This window comes from Vulpes vulpes, chromosome 8 (genome assembly GCF_048418805.1).
Source record: "Vulpes vulpes isolate BD-2025 chromosome 8, VulVul3, whole genome shotgun sequence".
Classification (NCBI taxonomy): Eukaryota; Metazoa; Chordata; class Mammalia; order Carnivora; family Canidae; genus Vulpes; species Vulpes vulpes.
In genome coordinates this window covers 87871182-87887314 of record NC_132787.1, presented here as the reverse complement: position 1 = coordinate 87887314, position 16133 = coordinate 87871182, and the positions used below count along the sequence as shown (strand labels likewise).

The 16133-nt window shown below is 41.6% G+C and overlaps 1 long non-coding RNA gene across 1 annotated transcript; it reads right to left on the bottom strand.

Moving 5' to 3' along the window:
- Positions 1-9658: 9658 nt before the first annotated feature.
- LOC140600013 (uncharacterized) lies at positions 9659-16108 on the bottom strand. Its single transcript, XR_012003187.1, has 3 exons — positions 15257-16108; positions 11603-11632; positions 9659-10933 (listed from the first exon to the last, which is right to left on the bottom strand). It is a non-coding gene; the product is annotated as an uncharacterized lncRNA (long non-coding RNA).
- Between the last annotated feature and the right edge of the window lie 25 nt (positions 16109-16133).

Sequence of the window (16133 nt, the reverse complement as noted above, 5' to 3'; positions counted from 1 at the left end):
TAGAAGAAAACAAAATCACCTATAACCCTACAGGTAGTCACCTATAATCTAGAGATAACCAAAGTAAATATTTTGAAATATTTTCCTCCAAATGATTTTTTTATTTTATTATTTTTTAAAAGATTTTATTTATTTATTCATGAGAGACAGAGAAAGAGAGGCAGAGACATAGGCAGAGGGAGAAGCAGACTCTCTACAGGGAGCCTGAATACGGGACTCAATCCCAGGACCCAGGGATCACGACCTGAGCCACAGGCAGAGGCTCAACCACTGAGCCACCCAGGTGCTCCCCAAATGATTTTTTTTAAAGCTGGAGGTGTATATGAGAGTTTCATATTGTACAGAGCGTGGTGAACAGGGGCCACGGAATAATGGCTCTGTTAAGCTGCCTGAGACCCTGGTACAAAAGAGGTAGATGGCACAGTATGGTGGGAAAAGCAAAAGAAAATGAGGAATGATAATTCTCACCACTGAGAGCAGTTGGAAGCACTCAAAATAAAATACGTGAATTGATAGAAACAGTGTTGCATAATAAATTATCATCATATTAGTAATACTGTTCACAATATGTGTTTAGAGGTGGTAGCTCAGTCTTGAAGAAAGAGTTTAACTTTTTTTAGGATTTTGTCTATTTATTTGAGATAGAGAGAGCGAGGGGGGGAGGGCATGAGTGGGGGCTGGGGAGGAGGGGTACAGGGCGAGAGAGAGGCAGGATCTCCACTGAGCAGGGAGCCCAATGCAGGGCTCCAAACCCAGGAGTCTGGGATCACAACCTGAGCCAAAGGAGACACTTAACCAATTGAGTCACCCAGGTGCCCCAAGAGATTTTAATTTGAAGCAAAGTTGGCTGGAGCCAGACACAATAGGACAGGACACAGTAAGAACCCTACTCTCATTGCTAGGATTTAGCCTTGTGTAGTGGGAGAAAATTTCCCATATCTGGGGCATACCCTTTCCTTGAAAATAGTTATCAAAAACATAGAAGACCAATGGAAAGCAATGACCCCCAGTTCAGGCCACAACTTAAGGCTAGTGACTGGAGCTCTGTGTCACCAGCCCATCATAGAAAGTCAAGTGTGACAAAAGCTGTGATGTATCTATCACCCAGAGCACCCTTCAAGATGACAGACTTAATTTCCCAGCTACCAGAAGCACTGCCAGCAGCTTCCTCCAGGGATGACCTCAATGAAGAAGACTGCCCTGCCAAAGGTCACATCCTTTGACCAACGATGTGGGAGTCTAAAGGCCTGATCCTCTCTGCCCAACTTGGGATATCTTCCAAATGCCCTATAAAGTCAGCTGATGGTTCCATGGAGACTGGACATCTTCCTTCTACAAAATCCCGCTTCCTTCCCTTCCCTCCTTCTCCAGGTGTTGACCCCAAAGTGTCCCTACTGAGCATCCTGCATGCTGGCTCCATCTCAGAGTCTGCTCCAGGGAGAAGCCAGCCTGTGACAAGAGCCTCCCCTTTTGGTGCAGTCAGTGTTGCAGACCCTGGAGTTCTTCTTGAAAAAAACAAGCATTGAGATTTTATTTTTACATTGTATCTTTTAAAAATGTCACAAAAGGATTTATGCCTCCAGGAGGATGGAATAAGGTATACTTCTCCCTATTTGTCCTGCTAAACACAACTAAACACTGGACATAGTATACACTCAAGCAAAAGAAGACTCTGAAGATGGACAGAGGAAGGAACACATACCAGGGATCTTGGGACACAAGGAATAACACAGTGCTGAGCTCCTTGGGTTTTCTCTTTCTCTTGTAGACCTCAGACGCAGAGCTGAAGAATCAGGAACTCAGAAATGGTGACCAGAACACATGAAAACCCAGGCACAAAAGTCTGCTTTCTCTAGCCACAGAACCAAGAAAAGTGCAGTCTAGCCAAGGAGAAACCTTTAAACAATAAACACTCAACTTTGGCCAAATACCAGAGAAATACCTGTGGCCCCATGCCCCCACTCAACAAAGAAGGCCAAGCGGGAAGCCTAGACCTCCACCCTCATCTGCAAATGGGAGAGGTGGACAGAATTTCCAGGTCCCTTCAGCTGATAGTACCACAGAGAATTCATGAAGATTTCACATTGCTGGGTGTGATCTTTATCATCAAAAGATGGATTTTCTTTAATAACATTAAATACAGGGTGAGTCTTTCTCATGAATTGCTGTTATTAATCCCAGGCAGACAGGAGCAGGAACAAAATGGATACGGTGCCTCCCGTTCCTGCTGGAAGCAGAGGAGATGCAGAGACCACAGGCCCCACCCCCACCTTACTTTCATGGACTTCTCTTTGAAACTACAAAGGTTTCCAGGCTCTTTATTTAATTAAAAAGGTCCAATCAATACATACGTGTACAAGTTAAGCTGCTTACGGATGATAATGTTGTTCACTATGATATGTTTCTCTTTCCAGACCTTTCTCTCTTTTACACAAATTCATTTCTTTTGCACTAAAACACATTTTCTCTGCTGCATTTGAAAAATTATCAGAAAACAAAAACAAAAATGAAAAACAACCCTAGAAGCTTAGTGCAAAAAAGACATTTTTTTTTAGCAGATGGAGGGCTTACAAAGGAAAAGTGTAAGTTCCACTTCACCGGTGCCAGTCAACTCCCCAGAGGTAACTCATGCATATGGATATGCAACCATCACTTGACATCTTGACTTGTATTCCAAATAAGCAGCTTGAATTTAGTAAGTCCAGGATGGGCCTCTTGACTACTGGCCCAACTCCATGTCCCAGAGTTTCCCTACAGAGCCCCAGATTTCATCTCTCTGTCCAGGCTAAAATCGGGGAGTTGGCCTTGGTTTCTCTCTTTCCCTCACTCCCGTAGCCAGGGCACCAGGAAGTCCTATTGACTGTTTTCAAAATACACCCCGAATCCTGCCATATCTCACAGTGTCTATGACCTCGGATCTCACAGTGTCTATGACCTCGGATGTAGTGTAAGCCATCACTCTCACCTAAATGATTACATTTGCTTTCTGACTAATCTCCAGGCTTCCCACAGCAGCCAGATGCACAATTAAAATGAGGCTTGAACAATGGCTCTGACTTTCCATTGCACTTGAAATAAAATCCACCCCTTTGGCCCTGCATGGACTGCCCCCCTTCTTTTCCCTCCCCATGCTCCTGGCTCACTAGACTTTTTGGCTGTGCAGAGATCCTTTCACACAGGGACCTTCAATTTTAGGTCTCCTGTCTGGGACGTTCTTCTCTGGCATTTTTACATGGTGCTCCTTCTCTAATCTCCCTTCTTACAAAACCTCAAAAAGCCACCCCACCCATCCCCTAGATAGTGCTTAGTTTTTTTTTAAGGCAATGAAAATAATCTGCAAGCAATTATTTACTTGGTTCCATCCCTTTCTCAGCAGAGCTCATGGTCTGTGAGGGACACGGACTTGGTCTGACTTAGCACAGCATCCCTAGTTTCTAAAGCAGTCTCCGTACATGGTAAGAGCTTAGTAAATATTTATTGAATATGTTACAGGATTTTCTTTTCCTTTGGTGCCTGCGGTTCTTGGTCACACCACTTCAAAGAATGAATAGGTAGACCAGACGGAGTGGTGGGCAGCAAAGGAAAGTTTATTGAGCTATAGTAAAGTTTATTGAATGCTAGAGTACAAAGCTCCCAAAGAGGGAGGGGACCCAAGAGGGTTGGCACTTAGATCTAGGGGTTTTAATGGGCTTGTTGGCAGGCTGTTCTAATCTGATTAACACTCCATGGCCTCTGGCTTCCAATCAGGAGGTTTTTGTCACATGGGAAAGGATGGAGGGCTCCTTCTTGGGTGGTGTAAAATCCTTTTAAGGGTGGTTTCCTCTTAGGGCAGAGTGTCCCTGCCTGCCTTTCTTCCAACTATCCTTCATCAGTTAAAAACGAAAAACATACATATGTATCAGTGATTTTCAAAATAATGGTTTCATGCTGTATCTACTCTTTTCAATTTGTTCTCTTCACTTAAGAAATATTACACAAACACCATTCTAAGTCCATGCATAGAAGCCCACACACACATAAGATATACTATGCTTATACTATAATTTATCAAAGCATTTCTCTGATAGACAACTAGATCATTTCCAGGTACTTTGTTTAAGTGTATAAGCATCTTCTAGGATGCAAAGTTCTGCACAAATGGGAAAATGATTAGTAAGGTAGTGTGGCATAGTCATTACAAGCCCCAGCTCTGGAGCCACGCTGCCTGAGTGCTAATGCAGACTGCTGATGTGTCATTGTATCGTCACACAGCAGAAAGAGAACGAGCTAGCTCTCTGGCTTCTTCCTGTAAGGGCACCAATCCCATTCACAAAGGCTATAATGTAGGCTTCACTGTTTCCTGTGTATTATGGGCAGATGGCTTATCCTTCCATACCTACTATTGCCATCCTTAGAAGATGGGGATACTGATGATAACCATCCCATGGAGCTGTGAGGATTACATAAACTATGCATAAAATACTTAGAATACTGAGTAGCTCCTGGTAAACACTGTGTAGGTACTGTCTTTACTATTATTGTTGTGATTTATTTCATAGCACATAAAGTGTTACTTTATGACCAAGAGAGTCACCTACCTTTTGATACTTCTTTTGGTTTCCCAAAACTTCCTCATGTCTTCATAAATTATAAAAATTTCTCTCATCATTTTATCCCTTTTTTCTACATTTTCTTACCATTTATTAAATTTGTCATCCTTTTCAACTTGTTCACATGTCACACAGAATAATACATGTAGTCTATTCTATATTCTATGTATGTCACTCAAAAACTGGATTTAGAAGAAAAAAAGAACCTAATATCTTTCAATGATTTTTAGGAAATAAACACAATTACACAGTGCTGTTTATCTGGGGGGATAAAAGGCTGCCAGTGTATTGAATTGCCATGTACCATCATCAAAAGGCACTGGTTAATATTCATGATGTGTTCGTCTGGAAATTCAGACAGCACATCCATGAAAGACAAAGCTCAGCCCCACTTGATGTCTTTCTGCAGAATTCTCATTGAGCTAAAATGCACAAGTGAAACAGAGCTGTTACAGTGCGTACAGCTAACCCTCCTTGCCTGGTGTGTGCTAAATGACATGAGGCTTCCCAGGACACAATAGGACACAATGGCCATGGCACTGGGGAAAGAGAAAGCTAGTCACAATTGATAAACAAACACTGACTTATTATAATGATCGTTATCTTTGTATTTTTGAAATTCTGTATCTCTGTCTCTCTTTCTACTTTTTTCCATGAAGTGATCAGTGTGCCCATTCTCCAAAGTCCATTTTGCAACCAGAGAACCTATCTAAAGAGGTGAAAATGTGCTAGTCTTGAGCCACTTCTCAGATTACCTTTGTGAAAACAAAGGGCTTTCCATGAATTCGATACAATGACATCTCTGCAGATCAAAGCTTATTCAGCTGGTAGCAGTTAAAATTCAAAAGTATAGTAAGGATGGAAAGATATCCTAATAGTTAATTTTTGGCCTCAACTTGACTGGATCATGGGATTCCCAGATATCTGGTTAACATTATTTCTGGGTGTGTCTGTGGGAGTGTTTCTGGAAGAGATTAGCATTTGATAATCAGAAGAGTGAGTAAATCAGATTGCCCTCCCCATTGTGAGTGGGCATCATCCAATCCACTGAGGGGTTGAAAAGAACAAAAAGGCAGAGGAAGGATGGATTCAATCTCTCTCTGCCAGACTGAGCTGAGACATCAATCTTCCCCTGCCCCCTTGGTACTCCTTGATCACAGGACTTCAGATGCAGACGAATCTGCACCATCAGTCCTCTGGCTCTCAGGCCCTGGAACTAACTATACCACCAGCTTTCCTGGGTCTCCAGCTGCCAGACAGCAAGTGTGGAACTTATCAGCCTCCATAATCGTTTGGGCCCTTACTTTATAATATCTATCTATCATCTATCTATCTATCTATCTATCTATCTATCTATCTATCTATCTCCTATTGATTCTGCTTCTGTGGAGAACCCTAATACGGATATCTTTATAGAACTTCTAAATCCAGGGGTACCTGGGTGGCTCAGTCGGTTAAGCATCTGCCTTTGGCTCAGGTCATGATCCTGGGGTCCTGGAATGGAGCCTTGCTTCAGGCTCCCTGCTCAATGGGAAGCCTGTTTCTTCTCCCTCTGCCTCTGTCCCTCCTTCTCCACTTGTGTTTTCTCTCTCTCTCTAATAAATAAACTCTTAAAAAAAAAAAAAAACTCCTAAATACATCAGTCCTGTCACTTAAACGTTTAACAGACTCATTTAATTGACATTTAATAAAAATGTACGTATAGGATGCCTTTTCCAATAGTGAGGTTTCTATTCTCGAAAATGTAGGTTTTGAAAAACTTGAAATTAGATATCTTAAGACTTTAAAACCTTTGGAATTAAAAATAAACTTACCTGTAAAAAAAAAAAACTTTAATACAAAACTTTAATACAATACCTTGTATTAAAGGTATTGTTTTGGCCAAATTTCTTAGACTGGCACTGATGTGCTATCTTCTATCTATTCTCAACCCGGGTTTCTGATCTTGTCTCTGGACACTGCCCTCTACAGATGCTACTCTGTTAAACAGAGTCTCTCTGTTCAAAAAGAGTCTTCTTTTCACCCAAGCATCCTGTCTCTGAGCCTTTGCTTAAGGGCAAATTAGTCACCAATAAACTTTTACAACAGATGCTGGAGTGCATCTTGGCAATGTCTTTAGTAATAAAAATGTACAGCTGTCAGCCCAGAACAGAACCACTCTTCTTTTGGGGAACCCCATTATTATGGACTGAATGCTTGTGTACCCTCTCCAAAATTCATATGTTGAAGCCCTAATCCCCAATATAATGGTAGTTGGATGTGGGGTCTTTGAGAGGTAATTAGGTCATGAGAATGGAACCCTTATGAGTATGAGTAGCATCCTAAGAAGAGACCAGAGAGCTAGCTTGCTCTCTTTCTGCCATGTGAGGATATAGCAGCCTACAGCCCAGGAAAGAGCCATCACCAGAACCTGACTATGCTGGTACCTCGATCTTGGACTTCCAACCTCCAAAACTGTGAGAAATAAATTTCTGTTGTTTATAAGCCACCTGTCTATGGGACTTTGTTATAGTAGCCTATACTGACTAAGATAGCCATTGCCTCAACTCCGTATCTCTGGTACTAGGGAAGGATGGGGGCTGCCATTCACAAGACTTCACCCATTTGACCATGGTGACAGGTTCCCTGATCCACTTAGCCTATTAGAATCCATCTCTGGAACTTTCCTAACTGGAGTTTACTTTCCTTTCTGGTCAGGAAGCCGTAATGATGCAAGCATGGTGCTGCTTGAGGACGGCCAGGGCAGGAAAGTTCAGATAGTCGATTGACAAAGAGAAACAGAATCAGCCAGTCTTGACTGAATCTAAGTTCCCTAAGGCTATATCAAACCACTCTTCCTGTACTTTGGTGATGTGGGCCAGTACATTTCCTTCTTATGCTTCAGCTACTTGAAGTTGGATTTCTGCTCTTCACAACCTACCAGAGTTGAGTGATACTACTAGAAGATGCAAATTCTTAACATGATCACTTTTTGTATCAACCCTCAATAAAAGTTGAGTACAGGGGATCCCTGGGTGGCGCAGTGGTTTGGCGCTTGCCTTTGGCCCGGGGCGCGATCCTGGAGACCCGGGATCGAATCCCACATCAGGCTCCCGGTGCATGGAGCCTGCTTCTCCCTCTGCCTGTGTCTCTGCCTCTCTCTCTCTCTGTGACTATCATAAATAAATAAAAATTTAAAAAAAAAAATTTATAAAAAAAAAAATAAAAAAATAAAAGTTGAGTACAAACTAAATTTTAAAATTCTGGCAGCAATAAAATATATCCTTATCAGTTTTCTGATTGCTGAAGTTAAACACAGACATTGTGAAATAGGTTTATGAAAACTAGGACCTAGTATAAAATGGTTATCTCAGATTTTGATCTGTACCTATATAAATACATTTAATTATCTTATTATTTTACAAAAATTGGATAAGACTATTCTTGTAATCCTGCAGCTTCATCTTCCACTTAATAATGTATTTTGGACACTATAATGTAGCAGTTCATGTACCTCTGCTTGGTGTTTTCAGTGTTTATGTTCAAAGTGTGTCCTCCTAAATGTCTATCATTTGTAATGGCAGTCACTAAGAGGGCACGTTATCTCATTGATGGAATTCTAGCTTAGAGCCCAGAGAGACCTCTGCTATTGACTTTGTGGGCAGGTAGGTTTTGAAAGAAGTTGAATGGCTCGTATTTCACCTCCGTGATATAAATCATGTCATACTGTTGGCAGTATTTCAAGAGCTCTCTCAATTCAGGGTTGAACCACACAAGAGAGCCAGCAGGCATTTGCCTGGCCATCTGCCAGGTGACCTTAACATTCTATAATGTGGTCAATACAGGCGAAACAGTAAAGCCTGCTCATTCGGGACTTCTAGACTAGCTTCATAATCAAGAATCATGAAAATAATAAGAACTAACACAATAGCAAGTTTCATTGAGCATTTGATAGGTGCCGGGGCATTGGCTAAGCATTTGACATTAGTTATATTCTTTAATGTTTATAATAACCCTAAGACCATCACTACTTTAGTAATTAAATTGAAGTTCTCACCCATGGTCAGATAGCTAGCAAGTGGCTGTGCTGTGTGGGATTTGACCTCAGCCTAAATAACCCTAAAGCCCCTATTCTTCACCAGCATTTATTCTGCTCTCCAATTTGACTCAGCTGACTTGTGACATATATCTATCCTTACCCCAGGACTTGGGTTTTGAGTTGTAAAAGTTTTTAGTATTGGGAAATTTTGTGGAAATTTGACTAAAACCGTTGTTGTTGGTTTACAAGAAATTTAGGGACGATATCACAAGATCCTTTTGGTTGGTACAATCTGATGCAAGAAAGGGTTTGAGGTTTGTGGGCTGGAGTTCTGTTCCCTGACACCTCTGACATTTGCTGAGTCAGACTTCCTAAAATCATACATATTAGAAAGAATATAGTTATGTGCAGTAACAAAATCTACACTAATTGTAAACAGCACCAAGTCATTAATAAGAAAACTCAATATAAAATATGACTTTAGGAAAATTGGGTGATGTATTAATTTCCTATGGCTCCTGTAACAAATCACCATAGACCTTGTGGCCTATAACAACATAGCTTTATTAACTTACAGTCCTGGAGGTCATGAATCTAAGATAGGTCCCACAAGGCTGAAATCCAGGTGTCGGTGGAGTTGGGTTCCTTTTGGAAGCTCTAGGGAGGATCCATTTCCTTGCCTTTCCTAACCTCCAGAGGTGTGTGCATTCCTAGCCTGAGATCCTGCTCACTCCGACCTCTACTTCTGTCATCACATCTCCTTCTCTGATTCTAACTCTCCTACCTCCCTTTTTTCAGTTGGTTGTTGTTGCTGTTATTTTTGTTAGAAAACCTAATTCTTTAATTGTGGTAAAATACACAAAACAAAGTTTAGCATCTTAACCATTTTTGAGCATACAGTTTAGTGTTATTAAGTACATTCACACTCTATACCCATGGAACAACTCCTCCTCCTAGCCCCTAGCAGGCATAATTCTATTTTGTGTTTCTATACATTTGGACGATTCTATACACTGCATACAACTGGAGTCATACAATGCTTGTCCTTTTGTATCTGGTTTATTTCATTTAGCACAATATCTTGAAAGTTCATGTCACAGCACATGCCAGAATTTTTTCCTCTTTAAGGCTGAACAATAGTCTAGTATAATAATATTCTATGTTTTGCTTATTCATTGAAGGCTATTCAGGTTACTTCTAGCTTTTGGCTATTTTTTTTAGGTTCCCAGACCCAACTCCCCTCTCCCCAACAACACCAAGCAATTCTTGGACACTAGTGGGCTGAATAATCAAATATTTCTTATAAATTGTTATATTGTACTATTGTGAATAATGCTGCTAGGAACATGGGTGTACAAATATCTCTTTGAGACCCTGCTTTCAATTACTTGGGGCACATACCCAGAAGTGGAATTGTTGTATCACACAGTGATTTTATTTTTAATTTTTTGGGAACTGTCATACTGTTTTACATAGCAGCTGGACCATTTTACATCTCCATTAGCAGTACATTGGGCTCCAGTTTCTCCACATTCTTGCCAACACTTTTGTTTATTTTGATAGTAATCAGCCTGGTATGTATGAAGTGGCATCTCACTGTGGTTTTGTTTTACAATTCTCTGATGGTTGATGTTGAATATTTTCATGTGCTTATTGGCCATCCTACCTCTCATTTATAAAGACCCTTGTAACTACATCAGTTTACTTGGATGTCGCAAATTCTCTCCCCATTTAAGGATCCTTAAATTAATACCATCTGCAAAGTCCCTTTTGTCATATAAAATATAATGTTAACATGTTCCGGAGATTAGGACATGGACATCTTGAGTAATGATGGGGGTAACGGGGGGAGGTCATTATTCTGTCTACCACAGGGAACTACTATACTGCTAAAGCCAAGAGAATTAAAAGTTTGAAGAATGAATGTTTGGTTGATGATTTCAAGCACTGCACAGTGTCTGTGCAATCCAAAAAGATTAAGCTGAATTTTATGATCAGCTAAATTGAGCTATGAGACAGCCTTTGGTAAAGTGGCAGGGCTGCAGCTCAGGAGAAGTTACTAATATTTGTACGTAAACTATTAATTTGTGATTGTATTTTACATATATATGTTTCTCCCTAAAGGAGCTAGTCTGATTTACCCAGAGTTCTCACAGGTTCAGGTTAAAGTAAAAAACATGCAGTCTCCCCCATCCTGGAACCAAAAAACCCACAAAAAACAAAAACCCCCAACATGCAGTTCCAGACTAGTATGGCAGCTCTACTCTGCAGCATTCAGGGTACTTCCAGCTGTCTGTTCCACCATCCCTCCGGTGAGGTCCTGGTCCTTGTGGTCCAAGTGTCATCCACATTCCAGGCAGCAGGACGGAGGGCAAAAATGAAGGTGATGCCAATATACAGCAAGGGGAAAGATAGACAAGTTACTTAAGAGGTCACTTGGGTTTAAAACTAAGGTGTTTGATGTGACGGCAGATTACTTGTATGGAGAGTCCAAACAAGAGAGAGATGGTAAGTAATTACAGTGATTGAAGGCGCCATGGAGATCATGGTTTACTGGCAGACAGACACAAGAGGGGGAGTGACAACCCTAGGCCTAAGGAAATATGTGTTGTTTGTGCTGTTAAGACAAGATGTGGATTCTGTTAAAGACTGACTGAGTCTCAAGATCCAACATGTTCTCCAGGTATAGGTGCCCATCGGGCTTTGGGAAGGAAAAGAGACGGTTTTCCTTCTAACACTGGAGAAAGTGCCAAGAAAATAGGTGATAGAGGAAGAAATATGGAGACTGAGAAACTTTGAGGTAGGTCATCTCTGGCAGTTTTAATCTGACTCTAAATTATGAGGCATGATTATCTGCAGAGAGTAACACAGGTGGGTAGAGGCCCAAATGTTTCAGGGCTTATTGAGCAAAGAGATTCACAAGGCCATGGGAGGTGTGAAGAGGCAATGGAGACTTAGAGCTGTGCATGAAGCACTCACTTGAAAGGTGGCTTACCTCTAAGGGCACAGCTCCAGTGGAAGAGTCCTTTAAAGCAAGAGAAAGAAAATCAGAGCAAAGGAGAAGTCCGTGGAAGTACCAAGAGAAAGGCATTCTGAAAGTCTGATGCAGGGTTTGTAGTTATTATACTGAATTACCTATTGGGGGAATATCAGATAGTTTCAGCCAGAAACTATAGTCAGCAACCAGAATAAAGCACCATGGTATATTGGTATTTGTTGATACACTCATGGTTCTGATTTTACGCATGAAGAATGTCAGAGTTAGCACTTATCAAGTGATAAAGGAGCTTTTAACCCAGGGTGCCTAGGTGGCTCAGTCAGTTAAGTGTCTGCCATTGGCTCAGGTCCTGATCCCAGAGTCCTGGGATTGAGCCCCACAGCGGGCTTCCTGCTTGACGGGGAGACTGCTTCTCCCTCTCCTACTCCCCTTGCTTGTGTGCTCTCTGTCAAATAAATAAATAAAATCTTTAAAAAAACAAACCAAAGGAGCTTTTATCCTCAAATGCAAAGCTGATTTAATGTTGGAGGTGGGCTACTGTACTATATCATACAATGAAATAGAGTAAGAAAAAAATATTATCTTAATAGACACCAAGAAGATATTTGATAAAATTGCATCCCTAGTTTTTACTTAAAAAAAAAGGAACCTTACAAACTAGAAATAAAGGAATTTTTTGACAGAAATATCCACACGTGTACTCAAAGATACTTAAACATAAATAAAAGGCAAATGACTTGAAAGAAATAGGCAAAATTATGATCATTTGAAGACAGAATAATCTAGAAAATTCAGGAAAATAAGCTACAAAATCATTATTTTTCCTACAAAGTAACCAAGAAGAGTTGTAATAATATATAATAGAAGTTCCACTCACAGTAACCCCCTCTGTTAGTTTCCTAGGCCTGATCCAACAAAATCCCATAGACTAGGTGGCTTACACAACAGAAATTTATTTCTCACAGTTCTGGAGGCTGAAAGTCCAAGTTCAAGGAGTCAGCAGGTTTGGTTTCTACTGAGGCCTGGCTCCTTGGCTTGCAGGTGGCCTCTCTGTGTCCTCACATGGTCTTTTCCAGGGATACCCCTGGTATTCCTTTGTATGTAGTAATCTCAATCTCTCTTTTTAAAAAAAAGCAAACTTCCAATATTCTATAACATCATTTGGACTTGCCTGGAGTCTTGGAAACTTGACTACCCTACGTTCTAACAATGGACCCTGAGAGCTTGTTTGGGGGTTCTAGCAGAGGAGTGCAGCTACTTGTATGCCCTTGCCTCAAGAACAGTCCTTCCCTGTATCAGGGAAGGTCATCTTCTTCCATCAAGCATGTAGCTTCAGGGAGGGACACAGGTACATAGAGCAGTAAGGGAGGAAGGGGACACCTCCCTAGCCAGCCAGATCAGCCAAATCAACCCTGCCGATCAATGGAGTGACAAATGTCACAGCCAGATTGCCCTTGTATCCCTAATCTTCTCCTTTTATAAGGACACCTGTCAGATTGTTTTAGGGCCCACTGTAACAACCTCATTTTAATCACTTAAAGTCAGATCTCAAAATATAGTCACATTCTGAGATAGGGGGACTTAGGATTTCAATATATGAATGAGGAGAGTGCACAGTTAAGCCCACACCTCCAGAAAATATACAATACTTAAATATAACCCTAAGAAGATCTATGAACAACCCAAAGGAAGGCAGCCATACCATGAAAATATACAGAAATACATAAAGAATGGATAAATGGTGGGGGGGGGATGGATAAATGGGTACATACCATGTCTTAGTTAGAAAGTCTCTGTATTATAAAGTTCCAATTTATCCTCAATTTAATTAAACTAAAAGGTAACACAATTATAAGCAAAAGCCCAACAAGATCTTCTTTACATCTCTTATCCTTTTTCATTTTTCTTCCATATTTGTTATATTACCTTCAATGGTATATTCTTTATTTCTAAAGGGTGTGCCACCATCAGCTGGATCCATTGTCATCCACCCCAAACTCACCTTCCCCACTGCCCTCTGCCTAGCAACGGGAGGTCATCACCCTATCAGTCACCTAGGAGAAAATCTCTGGCTTATTTGGGAAAATTCTTTTTAGTCCACCTATAAACAATCAATCAGTCACGTGCAGCCATTTTTGTTAAAGTTAAACCCATTCCTCCCATTCCATTCCTAATTGCCCTCCTTACCTCACATTTGGATTTTAACTCTGCACATCACCATCACCTAGATTAATCTTTCTAAAATATGATTTTTTCATCATTCTCTTCCAATTTACAAATACCCAGTTTAATAACTCTACTGGGCAACCTTGGGCACGTTAATCACTGTGCTTCAGTTTGCTCATCTGTAAAATGGGGATAATAGTACCTACCTCATAGAGTTTTCATGAAAATTAAATGTCACAAAGTATTAATCTGTAGGGCACTTAGAACAGTTAGCACTTTCTACATTTTTGCTTGGTAAATATCTTCCCCATTGTTTTACCTGACACTTAAAAGTGCTCACTTTGGGACACCTGGGGGGCTCAGTGGTTGAGTGTCTGCCTTTGGCTTATCGTGGTCCTGGGGTTCTAGGATCAAGTCCTGCATCAGGCTCCCTGCTGGGAGCCTGCTTCTCCCTCTACCTATATTTCTGCCTTTCTCTCTATGTCTTTCATGAGTAAATAGTCTTTTAAAAAATAAAAGTTAAAAAAAAAAGAGGGAACACTTAGAACAAAGTCTGATGTAAAAAGGAAAGTTGTAGGGCAGCCTAGGTGGCTCAGCGGTTTAGCGCGGTCTTCAGCCCAGGGTGTGATCCTGGAGACCCAGGATTGAGTCCCACATCGGGCTCCCTGCATGGAGCCTGCTTCTCCCTCTGCCTGTGTCTCTGCCTCTCTTTCATGAATAAATAAATAAAACCTTGAATAAAAATAAAAGTGCTCACTGAGGAAAACTCATTCCTGAGGGGCTAGACACTGTATGCCCTTTCCAAATGGTTATTTTCAGAAATACTTGACAAATAGGTTATCAGTGAACACAGGTGTTCCTTACAGCAGTATATTTAATAGAAAAATATTGAAGTATGTCTTTAGAAAAAAATGTTTAATAAAAGATGGTGAAGTCATACTATGGAAAACTGTGGAGAGAGACAAAGATAAATTTGTAAATAAAAGTTGCATTTGCTATGGAAGGATGGCCGTAATATACTGAGTGAAAAAAAAAAAAGTCAGCTGATGAGTAAGAGGCGCAATATGCTCTTGTAAACATTTGTTTCCAGATGAATAGGATGCACATGAAGCTGTACGCAGAGGACAGAGTTTTCTGTTATGAAATGAGGCTGTATGACCTTCCTACAGTGAACAGGTTTCACTTTTACAATCAGGGCTAAGCAAAAAGAAATAATGAAAAGGAAACTAAAAACCGTTTAAAATCTCCTTATCTCTCTAGACCTTTTGCCTTTATTAGTTTTTTATGTGAACTGCATGAAAATACTGGTGATTTTGAGGTTGATGAGAGGTCAGATTGCCAGGATTTGCTTCAAAACCTCTATCCCACTAAAACGTGGCTTTAAACGCCTTGCAGATGAACCTCAAATGTTAGTCTTTATTTTTTGCCCTAGCGTCATCAAATAGTGATGATCCTGAAAATCAGGCAAAGACTTTATGTAATTACCTGGGAAATTCAAAGAAGAGGAGACGCAAAACCTTCTAAGTGAAGCACTGATGAGGGTTGGGGGACCAGCTACCCTCTTCAACAACAACAACAACAACAACAACAAAAATCTCAAGACCTTCAAAGGTAGAAAATCCTCATGTAGAATTTTCTCATCTTCTTGATAATCACTTCCACCACCAAGAGAAAATTCAGAGTTGTAAATTAAGTCGGGCACACCTGAAAAACGCCCTTTTCCATAGATGTTCTTCAGGATTTCCTATATGCCGGGACTCCAAAGCGTTTGGGGTTTGTAAATAAAAGGTGGCCCTGGGTAAGGCGTGACAGCAAGTGAGCAACCTCAAAGAAACTAATGACATGGTAGGGTTTTAACTACTTAGGCACCTGCTTTGCCTAGAAAAACGGTCTGTTTTCATTTGTCATCCGCGGGCCTCAAAAAGCTAGGCCTTAGCCACCACCTGGCGACGCTGATGACGCGCGACGTCTCACAGCTGCCGCAATCAGCAAGGCTGAGCCTGCTCCTTTAAGAAGCTGACTCACGTGGATGCTGTGTTGTGTGCGCTCAGCTGGGGAGGAGGTGGATCCTAAGTCTCTCCGCATTGGCCGCCTCGGGAGAAGGGGCAGAGTTGGCCTCGCTGATTGGCTGCGCGAGTACGAGGCGTCGGGTCAGGGGCGGGGCGAGCGCGGGAGCCCGCCCGGGGTCCGCGGCCGCTGGGAGGGGTGGGCGGCGACGCGGAGGGGAGAGGGCGTGGGGGGAGGGTGCGGCAGGGAAGGGGCGGGGCCCGGCGGAAGGGGCCGGGTGCCGCGGCCGGGGGCGGGGCCTGGAAATGAAGGGCGTCCTGGGCCAACCGGGAGAGCCGACGGCCCGGGGGGGCGG